Source organism: Prionailurus viverrinus, chromosome A1, assembly GCF_022837055.1.
Source record: "Prionailurus viverrinus isolate Anna chromosome A1, UM_Priviv_1.0, whole genome shotgun sequence".
Lineage (NCBI taxonomy): Eukaryota > Metazoa > Chordata > Mammalia > Carnivora > Felidae > Prionailurus > Prionailurus viverrinus.
Genome location: NC_062561.1, coordinates 44,849,909 through 44,861,054, shown reverse-complemented (window position 1 = coordinate 44,861,054; position 11,146 = coordinate 44,849,909). Strand labels below are relative to the sequence as shown.

The following is an 11,146-nucleotide window of genomic DNA, read 5'->3' as shown; positions in this document are numbered from 1 at the left end:
GAAATGTTATGTCAACAGCTTGTAATTCTTTTCCTATAAAGACCTGAAATGTATAGGGAAAAAAAAGAAAAGAAGAAGAAGAAGAAATAAAAACAGAAATCTAGGAAAAACTATCTTCTGTCATTATACTTATACCAGAATCAACTAAGATTCTCATAGGTGCATAGGATTTCTAAATGTAACAATGGCTCTTGATCTTTAACAGGGTCTCATAGTGGTAAATCAAGACCCTGTCACCCAGGCCATTCTTAGTGAATCTGTCATGGAACCTCAGGCTCCTAATGAAGTAGATGATGACGATGAAGAAGGAGAAACTGTAACAGAAGAAAGTGAGAATGAACTGGATAACTCTAAACTCTCAGTCAAATAGGAATGCAGACAGGTTTCTCCCCAACTAAGAGAATATAATTCTGACTTTATTAAACTGTGGACTGATATTCAGCAAAAAATAGAAACACAGTCACAGGTAACCCCTGCAGGAACTCCATCATCTGTCCCTCCATCAGGGGAACAAAAAGCTGCTTTAAATCCTACCAGTGCTGCCAAGAGAATCCACACCAAGCTTCAATCTGAAGAATCTACTGAGATTCTAGACTCAAGCTATATTGTGGGACAGGCGCTAACCCCAAGGAAGCAAAAAACAGTTGTTAAATAAAATAAAAGGAAAAATGGATTTGTTTGCTCCTTCCAAGCAGAAGGAAAACATGTCAGCAGGTAGCATAGCCTCCACAGACTTACCAAATAGCAATAAATTCAGGCTAGATGTCCTCAAACACATGATACATGAAGTGGAACACTAAATGGAAGAATATGAATGGTGGACAGGATGTGAAGTCAAGGGACTACAGAGTAGTCAGTCTTACAGGTTTCACTCTGTAGCTGGTGAGCTCCTTCTGTTGCCTGATTTGGTACCTTAAAGAGTGTGAGCTGCAGCTGCATAAAGTAGACACAGGCAGCTGCTACAACAAGTGTTAGGTGATCATCATGAGCTCACTAATGCTCTTACACCTGAAATTCTTCTTGGAGAAGAAAATACTACCCAGGTTAAGATTTCAGCAGTACATGGTCACAATAGATTTAGCAACTTACATCACTCACACATGCCATAAAGAATTGTCTTTGATAAATAGCAACACAGAAAATCAGGCATCAGAAAGGGGATCCATGGGTAGGAATTACAGATAATTCAGAGGGCCCTGTTCTAAATGCTAATGTCTCTGTGCCATCGATGGTCAGAGGGGAATAAGCGGTTGAATTCCCACAGGAAGACTTGGCTGTTAAACTATCCCAGGTGCCAACCCCCTCCCCCCCAGATCGTGTGGATCTGGCCAACAATTTTCCAGCACATGTATTTGAGCTCAAATAACACCACCAAGGCAGAAGATCAACTCAGAATTCTCTCCCTTGCAGCATGTATTGAGGAGGACTGTTCAAACTTGTCCTGCTCCACAAATTCTTCCAACTATGAAAATAATTGAGAAGAAACAAAATTGAGAAAAGACCTTACCTACTGCACAATCAGAATTCAAAGAAGTTGCCTCTTCACTCAGAGGTGGAGGGTTTCTCATATGGGGGAAGATATGGAGAACAAAACTCAGGTTCCTTTTTTTAGCCTCTTCCAGACCCTCCGCAGTTCTCATTCAAACATTTAGCAGGACAGAACCCCCAATTTCTCAGAAGAGCCCCTAGTACTGGGAGATGGGCCATAGCTTAGAACAAATGAGGCAGGAATGAGAAAGGATTTCATGGCACAAATTGTTGAGTCGACACTGCAGAATTTAGCTATCAAGACACATCTGAGCAATAATATTGGGCCAGAAGGAGAGCAAGGGGATGGACTTCAGGAATTCAATAAGAGACAAGTCATACAAGTGACACGACTGCTAATTTTCCAGCAGCACAATCTCTACCACCAGGAAGCATGAAGGAACAGGTTGCAGGAATGAATCGGCAGAGTATAGATACTCATAGAAAAGTCTTGCAGAGCAGCTGATACTTGTTGGTTTGGACCTTTTCTCTCCACCAGTATTGCCCATTCTGTCACCGGCCAGAACACGGACTGAAGGAGAAAAGAGGACAATTGAAGTATTTATTATACAACTACATCCCCCGACAGCTCAAAATGCAGTGCTGTCTCTCCTACTAATTGAATAAATACAAGATCTTCAGGGACTGCTAGTAATTCTTGTTCTCCATTAAATGCTACCTCACGAACTGGGTGATTCACACCTCTTAATCCAAGAACAAAGACTGAGAAACAAAATGAAGAAGGCTGGTTTGCTTTTGCTACCCACTTGTCATAAATGAATTTGGTTTTACAGAGTTTGTTCTCAGTAATATATTCTTGAGCTTCCACTCCCCTTTCTCTGCTCCTGCTTTCAAGTTTTCATGCCCTTCTTTTAGATAAAACCTGCAAAGATCATATGACTTAGTATTTTTGGAACAAAGAATAAAGCAATTATTTTAATTTTTTACTTCTTCCAATAGATTTCCAATAACTAACCAACCTACGACTTCTTGTAAATAAAATGTTGACAACAGGGAAAAAATACAAATTTAAAAAGTTTCCAGAAAATTGAGACTCTAAGATTTCTTAATTTTCAATATTATTTCCTTGATTTATTCTATCATTCATTTAAAGTATTATTAAGCTCTAATGATACAATGAACAGAGTCACAATCTAGTGTTGAAAACAATCTATAATCATACAGGTAGATAGAAAGTATCTATGAAAAGAGCTACTAATAGAATTTTACAGGCACAGAGATCAGAGAACTTTCTCCAAGGCACTGATGCTGCTTAGTGAGAATGAATATAATTTACTTAGAAGAACAAGGAAAGGGGGGCACTCCAAGGAGAAAGAATGGCATGTGCAGTGTTCCATGGTGAAGCACAGCCTGTTCACAGTCCAGAGCAAGCATAGGGATAAGAGCAGGTGAGATCCTGGCATAAGAAAGTGATGCTATAATATGGACTTTGCATTTGTTTGGGGATAACTGGCCTTCTTTATCTTAATAAATAAAGAGTCATGAATGAAGGTGTTTTTAATGGGAGAGTTTGGTAATTTAATATAAATTTTCAAAATATTACTATGGCAGATTTATCAAAAGAGAAGTAGATCTGACTGCCAAGATAAATCTATCTTCCAGTATGAATTCCAGAAAAGTAGAACCCACAGTGAAGTAAAAAGCAGAGTGCAGACTTCCTATGTAACTAGTATTTCATGACTTACGATATTACATCTATATTATGATAGGCAGAATTCTGAGATAGCCTTAAGATGTCTGATTCCTACATGGTGCTCTATGGACTATTCTCCTCTTGAGGTAAGGAATAATTTGTGAATATGATGAGACAAAGATTGCCCTGATTAGGTTACTAATCAGATGACTTAATCAAAAGGAAGGTTATGTAAGTTGGCCTGTACTAATCTAGCGTGCCCTTCCAAAGGTCTTCATCCTTCTGAATTTAGGGAGATTTTAACATAAGAAAGCAATGAAGGATGGTGCATATCAAGGATCTGAGAGTACCACCTGGGAGCTGAGAACAGCCCAGGTTTCACAGCCAGAAGGAAATGGGGCAGGGGGACTGCAATCAGACAAACACAAGGAACCAAATTCTTCCAATAACCTGGATAAGCTTGGAAGAAAATTCAAGCCCCAGATGACAATCTCCGTCCCACCTAATACATTAATTTCAGCCTTGTGAGACCCAGGAGGAGGATCCAGCTAATTTGCCCAGATACCTGACTCACAAAAACTATAGGATAATACTTGGGTGTTGCGGAAGTTTTTGATAATCTGTTATATATTGATAGAAAACTCTGTGCATATGAGTGTGTGTGTGTGTGTGTGAGTGTGTGTGTGTGTGTGTGTATACTCATTCCATAATCCATTAAAGTCTTTTTCTTTAATTGCTCTCGACAAGCAATTATTGCCATGCTACAGAATTCCAAAACTTTAGTCAAAAGTTGTGATAAGGCAGGTTAGTCACAACTAAACCTTTATTAAAAAAATTTTATTTATTAAAATTTATTAAATTTATTATTAAAAATTATTAAAATTATTTATTAAAAATATATTGGTATGAAAATATAATTACTCAAATCATTAATATGAATTTTGAAGGTATGTCAAAATTTAATAATAAAAAACAATTTTGAAGATGCTTTCCAATCAGGTAGATTTAAAGAAGTTCAAATACATAGTTTGAATTGGGGGTGGATGCAGTTGTGTAGTTATAGGTTAAATTAATGTTTTCATCTCAACGTTGTCCTCTTTAGATTAACCTCATGTCAGTACAGTGCATAACATCTCACCTAAATAGTTTCAAGCAGTTTTAAATATTTTCTAAGCTGAAAATTAAGTGATTTGAAAACTCTTCATCCAGTATATTGAAACAGAGAAATCATGGTGGTTGGCATCAGATCAGTCTGCAAGGTCAATCATTTTGTTACCAATTGTATTTTTAATCCACATATGCACTATAACTTCCTATAGTATGCACTATAACCAGATGTCCATTGGTTTTTCCCAAATAAATATCAAAATGATAAATATTTTGATAAATAAATAAATATTTCCCAAATAAATATCAAAATGAAGTTTTGATGACTACATATAGAGTATAAAATAGCATAATTTTGACAGTTAAATAAATGTCCATTTTTTGCTGAATATCAGTCCACAGTTTAATTAAGTCAGAATTATATTCTCTTAGTTGGGGGAGAAATCTGTCTGCATTCCTATTTGACTGAGAGTTTAGAGTTATCCAGTTCATTCTCACTTTCTTCTGTTACAGTTTCTCCTTCTTCATCGTCATCATCTACTTCATTAGGAGCCTGAGGTTCCATGACAGATTCACTAAGAATGGCCTGGGTGACAGGGTCTTGATTTACCACTATGAGACCCTGTTAAAGATCAAGAGCCATTGTTACATTTAGAAATCCTATGCACCTATGAGAATCTTAGTTGATTCTGGTATAAGTATAATGACAGAAGATAGTTTTTCCTAGATTTCTGTTTTTATTTCTTCTTCTTTTTTGTCTTTTTTTCCCTATATGAGTTATTTGGGAGAATGTTCCATGTGCACTCAAAAAGTATGTGTATTCTGCTGCTTTAGGATGAAATGAATATATTTAAGTCTATCTGGTCCCATGTGTTCATTCAAAGCCATTGCTTCCTTGTTGATTTTCTGCTTAGATGATATGCCCATTGTTGTAAGTAGGTTTTTAAAGTTCCTTACTATTATTGTATTGTTATCAAGCGAGTTTCTTTATGTTTGTTATTAACTGATTTATATATTTGAGTTTTCCATGTTGGGGGCACAAATATTTACAATTGTTAGATCTTGTTGGATCGGCCCTTTCATTATGATATAGTGCCCTTCTTCATCTCTCGTTACAGTCTTTGTTTTAAAATCTAGTTTTTCTGGGGGTGCCTGGGTGGCTCAGTCAGTTAAGCGTCCGACTTCGGCTCAGGTCATGATCTCGAGGTGAGTGAGAGCCCCTCGTTGGGCTCTGTGCTGACCACTCAGAGCCTGGAGCCTGTTTCAGATTCTGTGTCTCCCTGTCTTTCTGACCCTCCCCCCATTCATGCTCTGTCTCTCTCTGTCTCAAAAATAAATAAACGTTAAAAAAAATTTTTTTAAATCTGTTTTTTCTGAAATAAGTATGGCTACTTCACCTTTCTTTGACATCCATTAGCATGATAAATGGTTCTCCATTCCTTCACTTTCAATCTGCAGGTGTCTTCTGGTCTAAAATGAGTCTCTTGTAGGCAGCATATAAATGGGTATTGTGTTTTTATCCATTCTCATATCCTGTGTATTTTGATTGGAGCATTTAGTCCATTTGCATTCACAGTGAATATTGATAGATGTGAATTTAGTGCCATTGTATTATCTATACATTTGGTGTTTCCGGAAAATTTCCCTGTTCCTTCTAAGTCTTTGTCACTTTTGTTCTTTCTTTCCCACTCAGAGTCCCCATTACTATTTCTTGCAGGGCTGGTTTAGTGGCCACCAACTCCTTCAGTTTTTGTTTTTCTGAGAAACTCTTTATCTTTCCTTCTATTGTGAATGAGAGTCTTGTTGGATAGAATATTCTTGGCTACATATTTTTCCCATTCAGCACATTGAATATATCATACCACTCCCTTCTGTCCTGTCAAGTTTCTGTGGAGAGATCTGCTGCTAATCCTATTTGACTTCCCTTGCAATTAGGGATTTCTTTTCTCTTGCTGCTTTAAGCATTTTTTCCTTATTTCTGTATTTTGCAAATTTGGTTTTGTCCTGCTTTCATTGATTTTGACGGGGACTGTCTGTACCTTCTGAATTTGGATGCCTGTTTTCTTTCCTAGATTAGGGATATTTTCAGCTATAATTTGCTCAAATAAAATTTCTGTCTCTTTTTCTTCTCTTCTTCTTCTGGGACTCCTTTGATATGAATGTTATTATGCTTTTTTGGTGTATTGAGTTCCCTAAGTTTACACTCATGATCCAATATCTTTATTCCCCTCTTCTTTTCAACTTTATTATTTTCCATAATTTTATCTTGTATATCTTAGTTATTCCTCTGATTCTTCCATCCTTGTAGTCATTTATATCCAGATGGTTTTGCATCTTGGTTATAGCCTTTTTTATTTTGTCCTAACTAGTTTTTAGGTCTTTTATCTCTGTGGTATGGGACTGTCTTCTATGCTTATCTCAAGCCCAGCTAGTATCCTTATGATTGTTGTTTTAAATTCTAAGGCACATTACTTATGTCTGTTTCAATTAGATCTCTGGCTATGACCTTTTGTTGTTCTTTCTTTTGAGATGAATTCCTCTGTCTTGACATTTTTCTAGGTCTCTGTCTTCTGTGTGTTAGGAAAGCCTATTATTTTTCCTGCTCCTGAGAGTAATGGCTATATTAGGAAGTGGTCATATACTATTCATGGAGGGCCTGTTGCTTCAAGAAGTGTTCTGGTGTATGCTGTGTGCACTCTGCTGCTGTGTTTTGTCTGGTCTTTCTCTCAGGTCAGTCCTCTGCAGAGTTTCTCTCTACCTGCAGTGGGGAGTTTTGGACTTTGTCCAGTATGTGGCAAGTTATGACAAGGTGTACTTTGGTCTGCTTGTTAAAAGAAACTAGGTCCTATGTCCAGTAGAGTTGAAGCTTTGCAGCACTCTGGTCAGTAGACTTGGTCTGTCTCAGGTCATGATTTCATGGTTTGTGAGTTCAAGCCTTGCACTGGACTCTGTGTTGACAGTGTGGAGGCTGTTTGGGATTCTCTCTCTCTCCCTCTCTCTCTCCTCTTCTCCCACTAGTGCTTTCTCAAAAATAAGTGTAAAACAACAACAACACCTTCAAATTTTTAGCGATATGGCACAACTTGGATATGCACTGATCTTCTGGGGGAGGGTCTCACCATGCTGTGGCTGGTGCTGGTTTTTCCCAGAAGGGCAGTCCCATGAATGCACAGGGGCCTGGAGTTTGTGGTAAAGCACAGTAAAAAGCCCTAGTCCAGGTTAGCTGTCCTTAGCAGGTGTTTCTGCTTGTATGCTAATGAACACAGCATCTCAATGGCACCCCCTCAGCTCTTTTGCCCCAGAGAAGCAGTGCCACCTCTCCCAAATGCACTCCAAAAAAGAGAACTGTCTCTCCCATTGTGACCCAAGGGATTCTCTGGCCATACTGTCTGCTCCTGGGTGTCTTCCCTACTTCTTCATAGGAGCATGCTAGGCCTACCAGGCTCCACACTGGCAATGACACAAACTTCTAAAACTTCAGTCTTTGAGCTCTACTGCTTGTAAAAACTCAAAATAATCAGCCCCTCTCATTTTCCCAGTCAATGGTTTTAGGGAAGTGTTTTTCTTTCGCAATCCCTTGTGTGCTGCTGCTGCTCTCTCTCTCTCTCTCTCTCTCTCTCTCCCTTTCTCTGATCAGGGCTCCTTCCCCTCCACAGCACCCATGAATCACATCTCCACACCTTTTCCCTTCCACTACTGGGCCTCTTTTCTCCCACTTGGTGTGTAGTTTGTTTTTTCAGTCCTCAAATCAATTTCTTGGGTATTCAGCATGATTTGATATTTATCTAGCTGTGTTTGGGGGAGGAGGCAAGCATAGGTTCCCCCTACTATTCTGCCATTTTAACTATTTTATTTTATTTTATTTATTTTAATAATATTAAAAACATTATTATTCTTTTCAGAGTAAAGAAAAATATACCTGGCTCAGTCTTTTCAATTTTTCAAAGGAAATTGTACATTTTCCCATTGATGAAGAAAGCAGTAGCTTTCGCTCCCTTTTGAGTGACATACCAGGCAAATGTTGATCGTTTTGTCAGTGCATTGCATAGGGAGATGTATTTCCCAAAGGTCTCAAAGTCTTAATCAAATAATTATTAGCATATAGTTAATATGTTAGCATATTAACATAACAATTTGATGGATTACAGTATACAAACAATTCATAAAATATGAAGCAAGGTGAATGAAAATATAGACTCTTCTGAAATTATAATTTACCATAATTACCCAGTTTTTAATATTTTTCAAAATATGTTACCCAAATTTATCAGTAGTTTAATTACCAACTGCATCAAACTAACCAAAAGACATTGAATTAAAAAGATGCAGTACAAAAACAAGGTTTCTCAAAGCAAGGTGTTGATATATCTCTGTATAAATATCTCTAATTTTGATAAATTACCTATTTTTAGCATTTTGACATTGTGTGTTTAATATTCAGATATTGTAAAAAGAAATTTAGTTATCTATATCTTCAAATGAAGATAAAATTAGAGGCAAGACAGTTAAAACTAATTTTTTTTCACTGAATTATCTTAATGACATTACTGTATATTAGCTTTGATACTAAGATGCAGAAGGATTACAATTGGTGACGATGTACATTATGTGTTGTGTGATACAAAATACTGGTATAACTCCCTTTTCTTGGTAGTATCCCACAATTTATATTTCATAGAAATTATGCTTAAGATGTGTTAAGTGTTCAATAAAGACAAATGAATCCTTAAATACCTAGTTTTTTTATGTATGACATAATGCATATTGAGCTTTCCTCAAAATAATCGAGTCTTTCTATATCAATTATTTACTCCTTTTTCAAAATACAAAAAAAAGAAATAATGTTTAAGAATTCATGAAGGATATGATTTTTTTAATTTTTTTAATGTGTATTTATTTTTGAGAGGGAGAAAGAGACAGCGTGGGGGGGAGGGGCAGAGAGGGGGGAAAGAAGAGAGAGAGGGAGAGAAAGAGAGGGAGAAGAGAGAGGGGAGAAAGAGAGGGAGAAGAGAGAGAATCCGAAGCAGGCTCCAGGCTCTGAGCTGTCAGCACAGAGCCTGACGTGGGGCTCGAACCCACGAACTGTGAGAGCATGACCTGAGCCACAGTCGGACGCTTAACCGACTGAGCCACCCAGGCACCCCAGATATGATTTAATAGTAAAAACAAATAAATTGGTTGGTGCTATTAATTTATTATATTAATTGTGCTATTAATATAGTTAAAAAACCATTTTATTCGAAAATATATAGAGCATTCACTATAGAAGTTTTTCATAAGACCCTCTAAAAAAAATGACTCAGGTTAAATTTAGCATAATCTATTTGTTTGGACTGTAAAGATTTTAATGTTCCCATTTCTTTAAGAAAAACAAGGCTTGAAAGTAAATATATTGACCAAGATCATATAGTCAGTCAGCAGCTAAATCTGTTTCATATCCAAGACTTAAGTCTTGTAACCATCCTGCTTATACAGCAGCAGACATAACCAATGAACTTGAACTTTTAAGCATATGAGGAAGTTTTTGGAGGAAAATTTTTTTATTTAAAAAATAACTTTTGATTGACTTTGAAATCTTTGTACAAATTGTTGAAGTAAAACACATACTCTTGCTCCTTACTTCATTACAATTTAAATAAGAAATCAAGTGAACGAAAAACAAAGACAGTGGAAAAATGAAGCGTTATTTAATGTGTCAATGTACAAATATTTTCACTAGAATAGAGTGCTTGCAAAGTAGTTGTATTAAGTCTTTTCTGAGAATAAAATGAAGATTTGACTGACAAACAATACAGCTTTAATTTTTTAAGTGAATTGGATTTTCTGAGTGCTTGATGTGTTGTCTCTGTAGGATCAATGAATCTCCTTTTTTTTTCCCCCTGGATGGAAACAGTTGAATGAGAATGCGTGCTTCTCTTTTTCAGTCCATTATAAAGCCTAACAGAGTAGCCAGTCAATGTCAATTTGTGCGTAACGTTTCCAGTTAGGTTCCTAGGAATAAGAAAAAAGAACAGCATGGGAACGAAGAGCCAGGACCTGCTGCTTAAGTGATGTTTCAGAAGAACAGAATCGTGTGCCTGTTACTACTCTTCTGAGGGTACCATGCAGAGGAGAAGTCTTTAGCAAACTGAATCTTAAATGAACATGGATCTCTTTGCAGAAACAGAAACAGCATTTCTTGGGAAGGAAACAAGCAATTTGGTACGAGAAAGAAAGAAAAATCAGACGAGCTTGTCAGCTTAAAATAAGGATGATAGGGAAGTAGTCAGCGAGAAGCAAATCATTTCATCCACCTAAAATACTGAGTTGTCAGGATAAGAAAATACCATTACCGAATGTGTCTGTATTAAGATTGAAATTTGACATTCTAAATGAACAAAATATTAATATTATATTAAAAATCAGCGTTAGCCAGTTTGATGACCTTATGTAAATTAAATTGTGTAAACAATTTGGTTTTCCAAAGTATCTTTACTTTGGGGGCATGTATTTCAATTGATTTTTATAGGTGTTGAAAGCTTTCTGTAGAATATTAAGTATAAACATCTAGATTAATAATTTTATTTGATGCAAGATTCCCCACTGTCTTTAATATACAAATATGTACTACAAATCTCTAAGATTAGGATAGGGTATTCAGTATTTCCTTAGTAATTTTCCTTTTTTTAATCATTCATTCATTCATTCACTCACTCAGCAAAACTTTTTTTTTCAGTGTCTTCCAGGCACTGTTCTTGGTGCTAGGAATACAGCAATGAACAAAACAGATAAAACATCCTACCTGCAGTGATTTTGCATTCTAATTGAGTAACTGCGGGTCTAATGTTCTCCATAGCAGTCTTCCAAAAATATTGACAA

General features: G+C 36.6%; 1 long non-coding RNA gene across 1 annotated transcript; it reads left to right on the top strand.

Moving 5' to 3' along the window:
- Window positions 1–202: 202 nt before the first annotated feature.
- Window positions 203–10,836, top strand: LOC125169524 (uncharacterized). Its single transcript, XR_007153717.1, has 3 exons — window positions 203–316; window positions 6,848–6,853; window positions 10,826–10,836. It is a non-coding gene; the product is annotated as an uncharacterized LOC125169524 (long non-coding RNA).
- The last annotated feature ends 310 nt before the right edge of the window (window positions 10,837–11,146 follow it).